An 18,134-nucleotide genomic window follows, 5' to 3' on the forward strand; every position below is an offset into this window, starting at 1 on the left:
CAAAACTCCTTTACCTCTTTCTCAACATTCCTTATCACCCGGGAAAGTCTTTTTTCAAATTCTTGCGATCTGGACTCATCCGGTTGGTCTGGGGAGGTAAGCGGCCGCGGTTGAGATGGGATCTGTTGACCCGCCCATTTGCGCAGGGAGGCTTTGATTTACCGGATTTTGAGCTATATTATCAGAGCGCACAGGCACAATTTGTCTACTATTGGATCCATCCCCCCCCTTTTATGCCCCAGGTGGCGGTCGAACATTGGCTTGCGGCTCCCGACCCGCTTGAGGGGGGCATTATTTAGTAAACCTGAGACACAGGCTGCGTATCAGACTCCCATCTCTAGCTCCATTCTTGCTTGGCGGCACATCGCGCGCACAGTCCAGACGTCGCTAGTCTATTCCCCACTGCTCCCACTGGCATACCACCCTGTACTACCTCTACTACAGGAACAAATATTCAAAAACATGATGACCAAACTTAAAATTAGGACATGCGGAGATCTGTATCAGGGAGGCCATTTTCGTTCATTAGCACAGATGTTTGGTGACCTGACACCTACACCTGTCGTTGTGGGAGAGGTAGAGCCCCCAAATTTAAAGAATGGCTACAAGACATGGTACACTGTCAGGACACTCTGCTCAGATATGCGGAGCTTCTACCTACCGCCGCTAAACCCGTGGATATCTGGGGACCCCTTAAAAGTTATCTCCTGTCACATCCAACTGTAAACAATGACGTTACTAACAATGATATTACAGAAGCCGCAGCGAATTTGTAATAGACGGTACGGGGGATGAAAATTTATCACTTCTGCAGTTGGGCGGCCAGTATATGCTGGGCTGTTATGACCATCTATGTACAGTGGTGATGTCGCGAGGTGGATGGGTATGATTGGTGCTGTTGCTACCGATGGTCACTCCTGTTGACACCCATCAAAAACCGGGTTCGGACAAGTAAGGGTGCACATTTATGGTCGTTCCCTACCCCCCCCCCCCCCCCCCCAATTACTAATGACTATGGAAAGATGCCTTTGTTCTGGGTTCCCTGTGGGCTCATATGATGATTTCGTGGTACTGTCAATTTGCTATATGATAAGAGATATTGTTGTACCTTGTGATATCAGACCTTGTTAAAACTGTACATGCCTTTGGAAAAATGAATAAAAAAAATAAAATAAATGAACCTGCAGCCAAGCATCGCTGGCTTGGTCCTCCCTTGTTCCATGCCAGACCAGGTAAGGTGCTCAACTCCATGCTCCTCCAAGTCAGGAAGCCCTCTGGTCGAGCCAGTCCTAACACCACATGAATTTTCCCCATCACGACTATTTTAATCGCACTAAGTTGTTTTTGTAGCACAGTTTTCCAAATGCACGAGTCAAACAGTTAAAGGTTTTACAGGAAGTGCTGAAAGGGAAATCGTGAAGCTTTTCAATATTTCTGAGTCTGCCGCAGTACAGAGGAGCATTATTTCTCTACAGCAGAACATCATGTATGTGCCCTGTAGAAAGCATGTTTGAATGAAACATGGAATGCATTGCAGCCAACAATCTATGCAAAACCATAGCAGAGTGCAAGATAACTTGTGTTATTTTGTTCTTTTTCCAGTTAAAAGACTATCACCATTAATGTGTCAGGAAATTAAATACCATATGAAATGCTACTCTATGGCAGGGTGCTGCTGACACTGTATTGCAGGTTACTTCCAACAAAACTTGATTTATACATACATAATCCAGGGTGCTGCAAGCTACCGGGTCTGCACACAGCAGTCGTGAGCCACTCTGGAAGGAGGTAAGTTCTTCATTTCATCTTAAGCCCTTAGGTTACATTCACAACCTGATAGATCCGGAGAACTTTATCCTTGCTCTAACTGCGCCGTGCAGATAGATGTAGCCATCATGGACTGTGTTGTGTGGTGGGTGATGCCTGGCATCTTATTATCGTTGGCGGGAGGATGAAGCTCTGATAAGAGTTACTACAAGAAGAGCAGAGAAACAGGACCACAGATCGCCACAGAGCAACAAGTGCCCAGAAGCTGAAGAAAGAACTCTGAAACAGCAGACCTCCTAAACCCTGGAGATTTTCCAGGATAAGCAAATGATGGTAATGAAATGCAAACTGCAGCATTAAGGTCACACACTACAACATCTTTCCCTTTAAACCGAAGGTAACAGCCTACGATTAAAAACTAACCAAAAAGCAACAAAACTAGAAAATGCATTTCCAAATGCTGCACAAAAGAAATAGTTAATACAAATGAAAAATATTAAACTTTGTTGGTACCTTAGTAATGTGCTTACTTCTGGGCTTCACTACATCTGCAGCAATAACGCTCTGAAAGAAGAAATTACTGCTGTGAGTCTCAGAGTCTTCAGTGTTACTGGTCTCAGTCACGAAGACTGTGGTGTCGGAAGATAACTTTCTCTTATTTGGCTTTATAGTTCCACCAGTCACACCATCGCTTTTAGCAGACACGCCACTGTCAGCAGCATCATAACTTCAGGCAGACCAGCAATTAGGATATCAATACTCAAATTGGGTGCATAGTCAACATTCCCTTCAAAAAGCTTAATTCAACAACAAACATAGGTAAAGGAACCGGTTTTTGCAGTTGGGGATCGAGTGATAACTAAAACCCCAATCAGAGTCAAGAAAGGGGAGTCAGTTATTTCTTCGCTTGTTCAAGCAATCAAAGTTTCCAAGGGATCTGTATTCTTAAATAAAAAAAGTATGGTGGAGCAAACATGCTTAGTCAAACTGTCCCGAAAACAGGCTAGGATGAGTACAGAATGCAAACTAGGATATGCTTGAGATTTGTGTCATTCTTTTATTGGTTCCAAGGGAGGTGAGTGTGCCAGATGCGGTCTTATCAAACTCTAACCTTTCTAGAATAACAAGTGATTTGGCAAACCAGAACATGACCCTCTAGCACCCATGGGTACAGTGGAAACACATCATCACCTTCGTTTTTCTCACTCATGCATGTCCATAATAAGCAAAAGAAAGACAAGTGGAAAGTTTACATTATTTACTAAAACGAATGCTGTCTATTATGAAGCATATGTGCTGCGATTAGAAAACATAACCAACTAAGCAAAGTAATGACATTACTAGCAAAACTGTATACAATTAACAGCCCTAACATGATAAATAATACAGTGGAACAAGAAGAGCAACGGTGGACCGGGATAGCCGCACTTCCCTGCTGTATTCCCTATGTGTTAAATCCAAGAGTACTTCAGGTTGGTGTGCACATGCAACTCCGGCACCTGCCTGTCTTAGGTGCCAACTGCAAAGCAGAGAGAGAACTGCACCAAAATTTGGAGTGGTGCACTACCCAGGTGGTCAGTTCAATAAGTGAGTTCACTTGTAAAGTTGTATCAAAAAATAGTTCTTTATTTTCACTGTCATCCGACAAAACTGAGTTTCAGCAAACACGTTTCGTTCATTTCACAATGAACTTCTTCAGGGCGTTCTTTGTCAGTGTGGACGGCAGGAGATCGGGACAGGCGCACTGCCTTCCCAGATCCCACGGACCTTGGCCCTTATCAAGTAGGCCATAATTTCCCCACTGAAAACCAGCGGTACTGATGCTGGATTTCTAGCGATTCCAGACGAGCTCATCGGAGCAGAATCACACCATGCAACCACAGGAAACGGCTCCAGGAACAACATTTCTCTCCTGCCATCCACACCAACAAAGAACGCCCTGAAGAAATTCATTGTGAAATGAACGAAACTCGTTGGCTGAAACTCAGTTTTGTCGAATGACTGTGAAAATAAAGAACTATTTTTTGATACAACTTTACAAGTGAACTCACTTATTGAACTGACCACCTGGGTAGTGCACCACTCCAAATTCTGGTATGATAAATAATACATCTGACTAAGCCTACCCTTACTACGTGAGAACAGGGATATATCAGTGATCTCTGAGATTAGCACCAGACCCATACTCTGCAAGGCACAGAGCACCAATCACACTCTGCAGCGCACCAGTCATACTCTGCAGCGAACCAGTCACACTCTGCAGTGCCCCAGTCACATTTTGCAGCGCACCAATCACACTCTGCAGCGCACCAATCACACTCTGCAGCGCACCAATCACACTCTGCAGTGCACCAATCACACTATGCAGTGCACCAGTCACACTCTGCACGGTGCAGTACACCAATCACACTCTGCAGAGCACCAGTCACACTCTGCACGGTGCAGTGCACCAGTCACATTCTGCACGGTGCAGTGTACCAGTCACACTCTGCAGAGCACCAGTCACACTCTGCCAGTGCAATGCACCAGTCACCCTCTGCACGGTGCAGTGCACCAGTCACCCTCTGCACGGTGCAGTGCACCAGTCACACTCTGCCAGTGCAATGCATCAGTCACCCTCTGCAGGGTGCAGTGCACCAGTCACCCTCTGCGCAGTGCCGTGCACCAGTCACACTGCGCAGTGCAGTGCACCAGTCACCCTCCTCAGGGTCCCTTGGGAGGTTGGGAGTGTCCTGTATAACCCAGCACTGACCCTCCAGGCCATGCCTTGCCTTGCCTCACCTCTCCTTGAGCAGTGGTCAGTGGGGGCTGCAGGGCCTGGGAGAGAGGAGGTACCGCACGGATCTCCTCGAGACTGAAGCGCGCGCTCACGCCGCTGCGCGAGCCACAATCGCGCGCGAACAAAACATCGCGTCTCACAACTGCGCATGCGACACGCGTAAATAACTGCGCATGTGCGGAGCGAATACACCACTTCCTACAGCAGAGTTAGGATCTTGCACTGAGTACAGACTGTGAACTGCCTTGGACAGAGGGTGCAGCGAGGATACACCCTGGTCCGGAAACACCGTTTTCTTCCAGACACGGGGAATCCTCCGGAATGAACAACGTGCGCAGGTTGAGGAATGTGAATATTAACTGTGCCTGCGTAGATTTCACTTAGTCTCACTGCGCCTGCGCACAGGAAAGACATTTCCCCCATAGAGGAGCCGAACCTAGGAGCTTTACACTTAAATAAATCTCAGCATTTACTCGTGCTTCAGTTCAGGAGGCAGTGGCTGTCCTCAGCACATGCGCAGTTGTTAATCCGCAGGCCCTGTTTAACCCGCACTCCACAGCAGAAGGCAGTGTCTGTAGTCAGCGCATACGTAGTTGTTCATCCATCAGCCCTTCCCCTTTTAACCCGCGCACGCGTGCTCTACGACGGGCGTCAATGTGTCTTTAGGCGCATGCGTAGTTGTTAATTCAAGGCCCTCCATAACTCGCGCTCCGCTGCGGTAGGCAGTGTCTGTCCTCTGCGCATGCGCAGTTGTTAATCAGGCAAGCCCTCTTTAACTCGGGCTAGTAGCTTAGTCCTGGGGCGTTCTCGTGTGTGATGGAAGACAGTGTTGACGGTCCCAGTTGTGTCCTCTCTCTGTGTTGACGGTGCAGGTTGTGTCCTCTCTCTGTGTTGATGGTGCAGGTTATGTCCTCTCTCGGTGTTGACGGTCCCAGTTGTGTCCTCTCTCTGTGTTGACGGTGCAGGTTGTGTCATCTCTCGGTGTTAACAATGCAGGTTGTGTCCTATCTCGGTGTTGACGGTGTAGGTTGTGTCCTCTCTCTGTGCCGAAGATCCCGGTTGTGTCCTCTCTCCGGTCAAGGGAAGGAATGGCTTGGCAGTTGGGCTGGACTGTTCCCATGAGGCACAGGGTCAGACTGATTTGCATATGGCCATGTCTGAACTGGGGTGGCAGAGTGGGCTAAAGAACGGTGATGGATTAAACCCAGATCAGTTGACTGGGGGTGAGTGCTTGCAATGTACAACACTCCGTCCATCATTTCCTTTGGTTTTGCTTTGTTCGCCATAAGTTGGCAGGGTATGTTCAGACGTGAGTCCCTTGCTCACTTTGCCACTGGATTCAAGCAAGCCTGGCTGAAGACGGCTGAAATGCCAGAAACCGGTCCTAGGAAGCTTGTTTCTGGTCCAGGGAAGACATGGCTTGGCAGTTCGGGCTGGACTGTTCCCAAGAGGCACAGGGTCAGACTGATTTGCATATGGCCATGTCTGAACAGGGGTGGCAGAGTGGGCTAAAGAACGGTGATGGATCAAACCCAGATCTGTTGACTGGGTGTGAGTGTTTGATTGGTTCGGATGCTCTGTCCGTCACCACCCCCTTTTGTACCGTTGTTAGCCATAAATTGGCAGGGTATGCTCAGTCGTGAGTCCCTTGCTCACTTTGCCAGTGGATTCAAGCAAGCCTGGCTGAAGACGGCTTGGAAAAAAAAAGGGGGTGTTCTAGTGGACGTAAAGGAATCTGGGGAGAATAATCATTTTAAACAAGGCAACCCTCCCCAGGGGATTCAGAGGTAAGGCCTTCCATTTCTGAAGATCTGCCTTGGCTTTCTTCACCAGTGGGGTGACGTTGAGGGAACAGCCCTGTTCAGGAAGGAGGGTGATCCATATCCCTAGGTATTTGAACGATTGGCGCAGAAGTGGCATGCTGGATTGGCAATCGTAGCGGTCTCTGGACAGGTGTAAAGGGCCCAGGACCGACTTATCCGGGTTCAGTTGAAGACCGGAGCCCCCCCCGAAAGACTGCAGGATCCGGATTTAGTGAATTTATACTGTGTAAATATGTTACCATAATATCTAATCCTATATACTTCGCTCTATTGTAAAGCGCTCTGACACCTCTGGGTAATGTATGCGCTGTAGAAAAATGCCTAAATAAATCCAATGCCCTGCGACCAGGCTATTGGAGACTCCTCGTCGCCGCGACCTTGGGCTCACTGGGTCTGTAGACTAAAGACTGTTAATAATTTAATTTTAGCAGTCTGCAACTCAGAACTGTTCAATTTCACAGGCCCCAGAGAGCTGCTTTTGGAGGCTTCAGGCATGATTAAGAATGCCGCCATAGTCGGAGAATCTCAAGTTGCACATACTTACCTTTCTCATGGGCCACTGTAACCACAGACTTTACCCATTTGCTGACCCCATCTATAAATGATGTTTTTGACACAAGTGTGTCCACATGAGTATAGGAGAGTAGGATCTGCTTACTATGGTTGCCCCCACTTTTTGCTGGTGTTTCACTGTTTTTTTTACTTTAGTCCGGCTGGGGCCCTGCTAACCAGGACTCCAGCCTAGCTGCTTCCTCTCTAAATTGATTGCATGTACATTAGGTACACTCCAAATTGGTTACTGGGTTACCCTTGTGAGACCCTACTATATGGTACCTTAGGGACAAAGGGCATAGGTACCCCAGAGGCCTACCAGGGGCTGAAGCATGTATTATGCCACCCATGGGAAGCCTTCCAAAATGGCACCACAGGCCTGCTACTGCAGCCTGGGTACGGTGGTACATGCACCCCTTACTAAGATATAGCCTACCTATATCTACCTTATATCACTGACACATATAAACCTATAAGTCACTCCTATGGCAGGCCTTAACAATCCTGAAGGCAGAGTGCTTGGTTTTGTGTGAGAGGGTGCCCAAGCATGAGCTGAGCCCCTCTGCAGCTTTCGGAATCACTTCTCTGTAGCTGTTCTGTGATGCAGCCAGACCATATACTCTTAAATGCATTATAACCTCGCGGTTAATGCTAACTTTGGAATGGCTGCAAGAAAACATGTCTTGTTTGGTGTCAAACACTTTGGAATCCTACCCCCCGCCAGTCCTGGTGGCGGGTGTAGAATTCCACCCTTCTAGAGGGAGAAGACATGTACACACTTACTTAAACGGTAATAGTGTAAAAGAGCCCTGGCATCACAAAATGGATGCCACAGCCACAGACACAGGTCTGACCTCCTGCTGCTGGATGAAACTCCGGCAGGGGAGGCTTGGACAATAGGTTTCCTGTCACAGGGAGGTGTAACCACCTCCCAGACCGGGTTTAGTGTATTGGGGCTGGGTGGGTGTATTCATAGAATGCTTTTTCAGACAGTGCTGGGGGCACACTTGGTGTCCCTGTGCATACCCCGGTTCAGGCCGGTTGCAGGGGCACTAAGCTCCTGCTCTGGCGCAAAACTGGACAAAGGGAAAGGAGTTTAACCACCCCCACCCTGGGTCCTCCCATAGGTGGGACCCTAGAGTAAGTCCAACCCCTAAACTTAGTATAAGTATAGGAACCCAGTGCATAGGACTTTAGATTACCCTGGACAAAACTCTGCAACATATATCCCGGAACTTCGACATTCTATTTTGACTAGAAGATGGAAGAATTTCCCTTGGGGTCAAGGAGTGACTCCCCTGTTGAAACAGGCACCAAAGAAGCATCTTGCCGGTCTGCATTTCCGAGGCTCCCGCCGGATCCCCAAGACTGTGCGACACAGGACCCAGACTTCCAGACATCTCCGAGGCCGACACGAGATCACAGCAAAGCTAAGACCCGCAGCCATCACGAGAGACGTGGAACCGGAACCCCTGGACACCGTGCACATTTGCTAGTGCATCATAGTCACATAGTCTACGTACACAACTGCCACCTGTGAAGGGACTGGAATGCGGTCAGCCATCCCACGCCAAGAGAAGGCAGTGTCAATCACCCCTGAAACTGATGCCTGTGCTGCTTCTGGGCCTACATGTTCACAGTAGAGGGGATGTTCCTGATCAGGAACTGCGCTTAAACCAGGAATGGCTGAATATGCACTCTTGTGCTTGGGTAGGATGCAGAGTCGTGCAAGTTTGAAAAGGCGCACTTGTTTTAAGATTCTGATGCCTCGTTGGACCTCCCCCATGTACTTGCCCACCATTTCACAGGTATTTTCAAATGCTTCATTAAGCTCGGCTGTTACCTAGTTTTTCTGAGCCAGAGTCAATTTAGCCCCTGCAGTAATCTCTAAGAAGGGTCGCAGATAGTCCAGAGTGAGAACTGGATTGTTTGTGAGTATCATGTAAAGGGTCTCCAGATAATCATGTACCTTCCTTGACACTGACGTCTGACTTACATCCACCAGACTTAAAATGTTTCAACAGTTTTCTTCTGTCATATCCGATTTAACTTGAATAGTTTTTGTTGTCACCGTTCAGAACGCTCTATAGATTTTTGAGGGAATCAGGGGGAGACTAGTTGCTTTGCATCGCAGACAACAAACAAAACAAAAGCATCAAAGTACTTGTTGCGGTACTGGACAGCAGCAAACCAAGAATTCCACCGGGTGTTACAAGGGTCAGGTGCCATTCATGGTTTCATCCCATGGTTCTCAGCAAAGTCTGGGAGGTAACATTCCGGGGACTGCTCAACCATTTCATTCTGGCACATAGAAAAATGTACGCAGCACAGGGTGGTCGGTTTGGCTCAGTGGAATGTTCAGTGCTGTGCAGACGTCGACCATATCACTTATTTCCTCGTTTGAGGCACTGGCAGGTGTTCACAGTCATCTGATGGGTACGTGTGGAAGTGGATTATTAATAATCCACTGGTGCAGGGTCACCCTTTAGTCCATGGGTTCGTAACAAGTAAGGAAGAATCAAAACTGGAGTGAAGTACCATGGATCATTTATTTAGCATTCATGAATGGGGGCCCATCCCGCAAGCACCATAGAGATACTCTGGGAGAAGCACACTGAACGATGGGTTACATGGGTTTTTATAGCAAAAGATCACAAACAAGGGACGCCCAGAGGCAAATAGAGCTTTGAGAAAAACACACAAAGAAGTAACTGCAAGAATCGACAGCCTCGGTGTCTTGCGCAATTCCTACGTCCTAAGGCTGAACAACAAGATATGCTATCTGAGTAAACTTTACGTGAGGATTAACCATTGTTTGAAAACCCTCGAGCAGACGGCTGCTGTTCTTTTGTGCTGACTCTGCATATGTACACAGCCTACAATGCCCCGATCTAGACTCTTTACTCATGTTTATATAGATGCAGTGTCTAGGATAGAGCTGGGCTGGAAGCAGGGCAAGGGTGAAAAATGGATGCGGCATAGCTTAATCAATAAACAAGAGAATCAAATTTTACATTTTAACAAGTGAGGGTCTGAAGCATTTGTACAGTGCTTCAAATGTTTTTGGGATCGCACATGTATATCCACTGTGTGCTTTCGGACATGGTTCACCACCACAAAGTACACAGAACAAAACAGCACTCTACCTTCAGCAGGCATCCCGTCACTGTACTCTCTAGCCTAATATGCTGCTCTTATTTGGGTAGCCAAATGTGATCGATTCTTCACAGGCTCTATGATCTTTTCCATCCTACTTTTGGTGCAGCGGCTCCTTGCTCCCTAGGAAGCACAAATATCAGTGCCTTAAAGAGGAACACTTTTTTGAGCCCGATAAGGCTGTGGGAATATGGTGCAGTCACTTGACTGACCTGCAAATATATGTGGTGTAATTTCATGTAATCCAAAAAAATAAAATTCAACGCAGTTGTTACACCAAAATGTTTTACAAATCTACAGAAACTGCAATTTCAAAACACACAAAAGTCTGTTCTAAAGCACTTGCAATTAAAGAAAAAAACATGAAAACTCTTTGAAAGAAAAGCCTAATGGAAAACAAAAGTCCTCAAATGAAGCTAAGCAAAGAGCATAAAAACAGCACGGTCAGTTCCAAAGAAAGAAAAAGCTGAACTCTTTTCAAGTGAAGTTGCACACATGGAGTTTAAATACATACAGGAAGGCAGAAGTCTTTAACAGTGAGATGGCACACTTGTTTAGCCACTCTAGGCAAGTTTGAGTCGTGTATGGGGGTGTGGTGCATTCACTGGACTGGCGTGCAAATATAATTGCTGTTATTTGATGTACTCCAAAAGGAGGCAAAAGGAGTGCAACTGTTGCACAAAAAGGTACGTAAATTTAACGAAACCACAATTTCAAAATGCACTAACATTTGCCCTAAAGAACTTGCAATTAAAAGGGAAAAAACATGCAACTATTTGAAACAAAACCCCAATGGAAAACAAAAGTCCTCAAACGGAGTTAAGCAAATAGGGTAAAAAAGCACCGTTGCAAAGAAACAAAAACCTGAATCCTTCTGAAGAGAAGTTGCACCCCTGGAGTTTAAATACATACAGGAATGCAGAACTCCTGTGCAGTGAGATGGCACACAGGTTTGATCCATCTAGGCCAGTTTGAGTTATCTGTACGGGCAGTGGGGGAAGAGAGGTAGAGGAGGGTGAGTCACTGGACTACCTAGTAAATATATTTTTACTTTGCATACTTAAATTAAGAAAGAGAATAATCAATCAGAAAAAAAGACAAAATTAAGAAATGTATGGTAAAAAGTAATTAAAAAAGCTACCAATTGCGCTCTAAAGTACCTGCAACAAAAAAAAAAAATCAAAAGAAACAGAAATGAAATCACAGTGGAAAAATGATTTCAAATGAGTTTGCTTGAATGCAGAGAAAGGAATACAAGGGGCAAGATCAAGCACCTATAAAGAAAGGGAAACCCAAAAGCTTTTGAAGCATATTTATACAATCATAGTTTAAATATAGGCACATATAAGTTCTTTTGCAGTCAGGAAAAAACATAATAAGATCAGGTAACAATGCTTCTTTTTGGGTGGTGGAAGGGGCAAAGGTGCTTTGAGGGGCCCCACCTTCAGTGAAATATTGGCCCTCGGCCCTGCGACGTGCCGCGTGACAGTGGGCCCCTTCAGAAAAATATTGTCCTCCAAGGCCCGCCGTGCGTCCCTGCATTAAAATCTTGCTCTGCCCCTTGGCCCAATGTATCCCCCATGGGAGGCGGACCCCTGCATTAATATGCTGGCCCCTGGAGTCCGTCCAGTGGGGCCAGTTGTTACTTTTTTTTACCACCAGCGGCCCGGCGCCCAGGGCACCCAAGGCCCTGGGGAGGATATGGAAGCACAGGAAGGCTGCAGGAGTTGAGGAGACAGATGCTCACTGCTTCAGCAGGCCAGGATAACCTACCTGATCTTCTTTCCGGTGCCCGGGTCTCTGACATGCAGTCATTTCTCTCCTCCGACTGCAGAAGAGTCCAGGCTGCAGCCAGGAAGATCCTCTGGTCCAGCGGTAGGTGGTGGCGTCTGTGGCCCTCCAAAAGAATGCAAAACATCAGGTAAGTAAAAAAACAAAGAACACCTCACCAGCCTGCTGCTCAGACCCCTCTTTTTATTGGCCCAGTGGCAAGAGCTGGATCAATACAAGGAGGAGGTCGCATTTGAAGGCATTTTTGTAAAAAGCAGAGGCTTGTTACAAAACTGGTGATTTACCAATTTTTTTTCAGCACATGGCTAAATCCTAGAGGGTTTGAATGACTATGCTCCGCAATATAATCATGCTCTGTGGGATACAGAGACGCAGACCCTGCGGCGCCCCTAAGAAAAGCTATTCAGGATGGACGTGTTGCTGCAAAGTTTGTAATTCGTTGTGGCTTGAACGCCGCCGACTGAATGGGTCAGGCAAGAGTGTGGTACTGCGGTTTATCGTCTAGATTAGGTCTATGGGCTTCTCTACAGATAAAACAAACACGAAGAGAAGGCTGATTTGCATATGGCTGGGTCCAAACTAGAATGGCGTGGTGAGCAAGATAACGATGGATTAAACCCAGATCTGTGACTGGGGGTGAATGTTTGACAATGTTCAACATCTTTTTGTGTTGCATTTTCACCCTAAGTGGGAAGGGTATGCTCAGATGTGAGTTCCATCCTCGCTACACCACCAGTTTCAAGCTAGCCTGGCTGATGAGGGGTGATGCCCCTAAAACCAGTCCCAGGATGCTTGTTTTCCGGTTCAGGGAGGACCTGGCCTGGCAGTTCGGGCTGGACTGTTCCCATATGGCTGGGTCCAAACTGGAATTGCATGGTGAGCAAAATAACGATGGATTAAACCCAGATCTGTGACTGGGGGGTGAATGTTTGAATGTGTTCAATATTCCGTCCATCATCTTTTTGTGTTGCCGTCTCTACAGATATCCAAGCATCTTTAATGGACATGCCATTCGATGGCTGTCGTCTTTTAAACAAGAAAGAGGACTCAGCCCTAGACAGAGTCAAAGAAGAGACATAGCACATTCCTTCGGTCCATCCACCAGGCTATTTCATCAGAAATGTTGTCCCCTCTGTGGCTACTGTAGGGTTTTCAATATTGCCAATTCCAGACACCGCTGCAAAACCAACAGGTCTCCCAGTCCTTTCATGGCCATAGCGCACATAGAAAACATCTAGAACATCAGGAACAACATGCCACTGAGCCACCTACTGCTACAGCTGGCGCAGTTGCAACACTTCTTTATTGTGTCCTTCCTGACCCAGTCACCCTGTTGGAGTCAGGATTCAACATTTCCTCCAGCGACTGGGATTGTGTCAGTGGCAGACCCCTCCCCTTATTCCACCCAGATTGAACAGTGGTGATGGATGTATCACTTTTGGGTTGGGAAGGCCATCTGGGAGAGGTAAAGATTACAGGACCCTCGTCAGTGGCAGCGGCCAGGCTCCACATCAACCTGTTGGAATTGAAAGAGGAGGGCTGGTGTTGCTTTTCATGGACAACAGTCAATTACGAGGTTTTCATCAGGACGTGTCAGACTTGAACCTGTTTGCCAGCGAGCAGAGGATGCACTGGCTGCAGATGTTTGGTCCGGCGAATGGGTAATGGAACTGCTTATTTGAATTTGACTTCCTCCCGGGTACACTGACCTGAGATACAGAAAATTCCTTACTAAGGTGTGTTGAATACAGTGTGAGAAGTAAACGGGAGAGGCAGCGATCTACCGTCCTGATGAGACCAAGATAATTAACTGGAACAGTTGAAACATCGACTATTCAGGGACTGTTTCATATGAACTATGTCACCTGAGAATCAGCTTTGCTGAACTTGTATTGTACTAAAGTAATTTTTAGCCCTGTTTCTGTGTATAATATGTGGATCTGATTATTTTATCATCATATCACTTTCACCTGGAGCACTGCGCTGCTGAGAATACAATTCGAATTTCTGGAAATGAAAAGGCCTAGTCTGAGTTCTGTTCATGATAAAAATTGTGAATTAGCATCTGCCTTGGGCCTGCATATGTGATACAGACCTGTGAGATAATGAGACCCACGGACCCCTCTGATTGTTCTCAGTGCCCATGGGTAGACCTTTTATGTGGCTCTGCTCATCACTTCTGGAGCAGAACACATCGACACAGAGCTGCACGATGCCACCTACCAGCGTGCAACAGTACTGCTTTAACGTTTCAGGATTCATTCTGGCGCCTGGGTAATATTCACAAGGTGAGGAATCTGCAGGTAGATGAGTGTCGACTAGAAAAGTAATTACCGAAGATGAGTAACTTCTTTGTTATGTTTTACTGCAGTTGTATCTTATGATGAAAATTCTGTATTCAATAATGTTAACAAGTGTACAAAACACTGCACCAAAAATATACATATTAGTCATATGTTAAGAAATAAGGGTGAATAAAACCCTTTTGGGGCGAGTACATTTAAGAAATTCATATTGTGAATTTTGTGGCAATTAACCAATTTTTGCAAGGACTGACAGTTCTCTGAGTCGAGCAGTAGAGTATCGTGAGTGTTGTAACTTTCAGATTCTCAAATTGTGAATTTTGTGGCAATTTGTTGATTTTTTCAAACCCGGACATTCCTTTGGAGGTTGCATGTGGGCAGCCTAAGTTATCCTGCAAGATTTTCTTGATTAACCCTATTGCAACTACAAAATGTGCTCTCTCATGTAAAGTCAAGTTGTGTTAGAAGCATTTCTGCAACTCATGATATAGGTTCCTTTTCACCCGGTGTGGATGTGTTTCTCGTATTAAGTGAGACTGACTTTCTGAAACGTTTCTGGCATTCAGAGCATTTGTAAGGCTTTATTCAAGTGGTTTTTTTTGTGTTGAGTCAGATTGCATTGGTGACTAAACCTTTTCTGGCATTCAGAACACTCATATGGTGTTTCCCCAGTGTGGAGTCTCTCATGGTTCGTGGAGGTGTGCCCATCAAAGAGGTATTTCTGGCATTCAGAGCACTGTTAACATTTTTCCCTATGTGTGTTTGCTCAGGTAGAGTGGGATTGCATTTAAAATTGAAGTTTTTCTGGCATTCATTGCACTGATAATTATTTTGGACAGTGTGTGTTTGCTTATAGCACTTTTAACAGTCTCTGCTGCTGAATCGTTTCTGGCATTCAGAGCGCTGATACGTTTTTTCCCCAGTGTGGATTCTCACATATTCAGTGAGATAAGATTAATGGCTGAAACCTTTCTGGCATTTCGAGCACTGATAATTATTTTGGCCTTTGTGTGTTTACTTATTGCACTTGTAAAGTATTTACCTCTGAATCTTTTCTGGCATTCAGAGCACTGATAAGGTTTTTCCCCAGTGTATGTTCTTGCACGTTCAGTTAGAAGAGATTTATGGTTGACATTTATTTGGCTTCAGAGCACTGATGAGGTTTTCAGTGTGGGTTCCTGTAGGCTGAGTGAGATGGCTTTTTTCAAAGATACCTGCCTCAGAGCGCACGTCTTCCAGGCGGGTGTCGGGATATCATGTTGCTGCTACAAGGTCCTTACCTGTGTGAGTTATCAGGATCAATGCAGGGGGCTGACCCAAACCAGCCACACGCTGGAGATCAATGACAAACACTGAAGAATGACCAGAGCTTCCAAGCTGGTGACTATTACTTAACGAACCTTGAAAATAAAAGAAGATTACAAGATCTTAGCATTCTGGTGACTCATGACTGTAAAGGCAAAGGTTACAAATTCTATATTTGCTTCAAATACTGAAAAAATAAAACTGGATGTGCTGAAACGGATGTCGCCCCAGGTCATGCGTGACACCTTCCACCACTATTGCTTATGGGACTTGTAGTTTTGTTTTTCTCATTAAAAGGATGGTCTCTCAAGTCCCAGTGTTCTAAGCAATGTTAGTTAAAATCAGAGGCCTGGCTGAGGGTGAAGCATGACACTGCTCTGCTTAGCAGTGAGATGAATGACAGTTCCCCAGCCCTTCCATTCTTTGACCTATAGAGGCTCGTCGCCCATTCATATTTTGTTGCACTGACAAAGAAACTTTTATTGCAGCTTGTGTCAACTGTTTAATTAACTACTGACAAACATGAACAATCAAGAACATGAGTTTCTGGTAAACTAACAAGCACCCAATCAGAATCAGCCGCCCTTCACACACAGGAATTCTTGAGGCTTTAGAGAGGAGGAATTGCACGTGGTGGGCAGGAACACTACATGACTCAAAGCTCACTTCTCAGGGATGTACTGAAATGCCAGTCTCATGGCACACTTAACCAGCACTTCCCCTCCCCCTCAGACTGCAGACCAGCTACCAGGGTAAATGAACCTGCAGCCAAGCATCACTGGCTTGGTCCTCCCTTATTCCATGCCAGGAAAAACAGCCACTAGACAAAATGCCAATCTCACTCCAGCAGGAACATTATTCACAGGAGGCATCTTTAAATTTGTATTGTTGCCTGAGAACTCTTGGACACACAAGGAATTCATCAGCAGGTGGTTTTAAACCCATGTCACTTCTGAATACACAGCACCTGACCCTCCACTCTCTCCAGCTCAGTGCTAGGTGCTGTGGTGCACCAGACGTTGCACGAGTAGCAAAAGGATCTCTATGACAAAACCAGTAACTCATTGCTATAATCCTCATAAAATACAGTCATTTCTTTAATAAAAGCGTGGTACGCATTCTTTGGAGCAGGATAATTAACCGTCAGAGCTAGTGGCCATGCTGGTCAGTCAAAACTGCCACTAGACAACAAAACTCCAATCTCTCCGCAGGAACATTCGTATCACCAGCCGCATTAGTTGACGTACATGTGTGTCTCAACTCCGATGGGCAGCAGCAATTCCTGAATACATACAGTTGCAATCAATGTATTTAAAATGTCTTGCAGATATTCTAGTTTCCTTCCCAGACCCCAAGGATTTGACACAGTAACAAATTAGAAGCCTCGTCATTGAAAGAGGGCTGCCCGAATCAAAGCCTGTGGCTTGAATCTTTGGTGAATGACCTACCACTTCCATGCACAGAAGTAGACTACTACTTTCTATGCTCAACGGACAAGCTGGTGGCTTTATGACACGACAGCGTTCTTTGCCTGTGATGGTTTTGATCAGTGCTTGAAATGGAAAAATAGAAGTGCAGGTACTCTGTGCCAGAGTACCTGCTTGTTTCTGAGAAGTGCTGGTACTCTCCAATTAAATGTATTACATTTCTCTTGAGAAGTGCCGGTACTGTCCCTCTCAAAATATAAAAGAGCTGGTACTCCATACTGGACAGTACCGGCCTATTTAAAGCACTGGTCTTGATGTTTATATCTCAAACGGGCGAAAGTGTATCTTCACGCGCTTTGGAAGTTAGTTATCTCTAATGGGTGAAAGTGTTCCCCCTGTACCAAAATGCTAAAAGCCCAGTGACGGCTAGCAAACCAGTGCAGCGTCCGAATAGCAGTGGTCAGGGGGAAGATGGTGCAGTTGAGTGAGCAATGATGTCCCTCTACTTACAAAACGAGTCCTTAACAATCTTCCCTGGGGGAGAGGCAGGTCTGCACAGCCTTGCCGGTGTGCAGCAGCAGCTCAGCCTATATTCAGCTTTTGTAGCTGTTGTAGTGCTATACTTTATATTTTACCATGAGTCGCGTGCCACCACGTGACTCATGGACATGGTTATGTCATATGCTATGTACATTCTCAAGCGTTGCAGCTCGGTTACGAAGCATCCTGGCACCGCCAAATAAGATGTTGGATTCTTTGTGACTGGTTGGCTCTGGTTGTGAGTGGTTTGTGTAAGAATACATCCTTGAAAAACAAGAATTTCTCCTGTTTCCTTACAATAGTAGCTGTGGGATATTTTCAATTATTAGCCTGATATTCACGTTAAAATAACAACTCCCTTTCCTACATGTCATTGTGTATACTGCTTTTGGTCCCATTCAGCTAAGAGCCACCAGCTTCAGCTAAACTCCAAACTGGAGTTTGTGTATAAAGCGGTTCTCTTGACAGCTCTTAAGTGATGCTATAGTATTGTGACTAATTCAACGTTGCTGGACTGGGAACCACTATCTTCTAGGAAAGTGTTGCATTAAATGATTTAGTGTCTCGATTCTCCTTGTTAGGTCTCGCCTAGCGAATACAGCGCATGCCCTGCATTGCCTTGGCGAGACTATGGTTGTCGGTTTGGTGCACGAAGGGGACAAAACATGTGCGAGTCCGGACATGCGATGTG

At 46.0% G+C, this 18,134-nt stretch overlaps 1 protein-coding gene across 2 annotated transcripts in view; it reads right to left on the minus strand.

The window, feature by feature from the left end:
• LOC146839020 (uncharacterized) overlaps positions 1-4,674 on the minus strand; it is a 63,044-nt gene extending 58,370 nt beyond the window's left edge. For both annotated transcript variants that reach the window (XR_014960765.1, XM_085603048.1), the window contains exons 1-2: positions 4,549-4,674; positions 2,281-2,331 (exon numbers count right to left, since the gene is read on the minus strand). The gene's annotated coding sequence lies outside the window, so the exon portion shown is untranslated. The remainder of the gene's footprint in view (positions 1-2,280; positions 2,332-4,548) is intronic.
• Positions 4,675-18,134: the final 13,460 nt, after the last annotated feature.

This window comes from Triturus cristatus, chromosome 4_2, assembly GCF_964204655.1.
Source record: "Triturus cristatus chromosome 4_2, aTriCri1.1, whole genome shotgun sequence".
Lineage (NCBI taxonomy): Eukaryota > Metazoa > Chordata > Amphibia > Caudata > Salamandridae > Triturus > Triturus cristatus.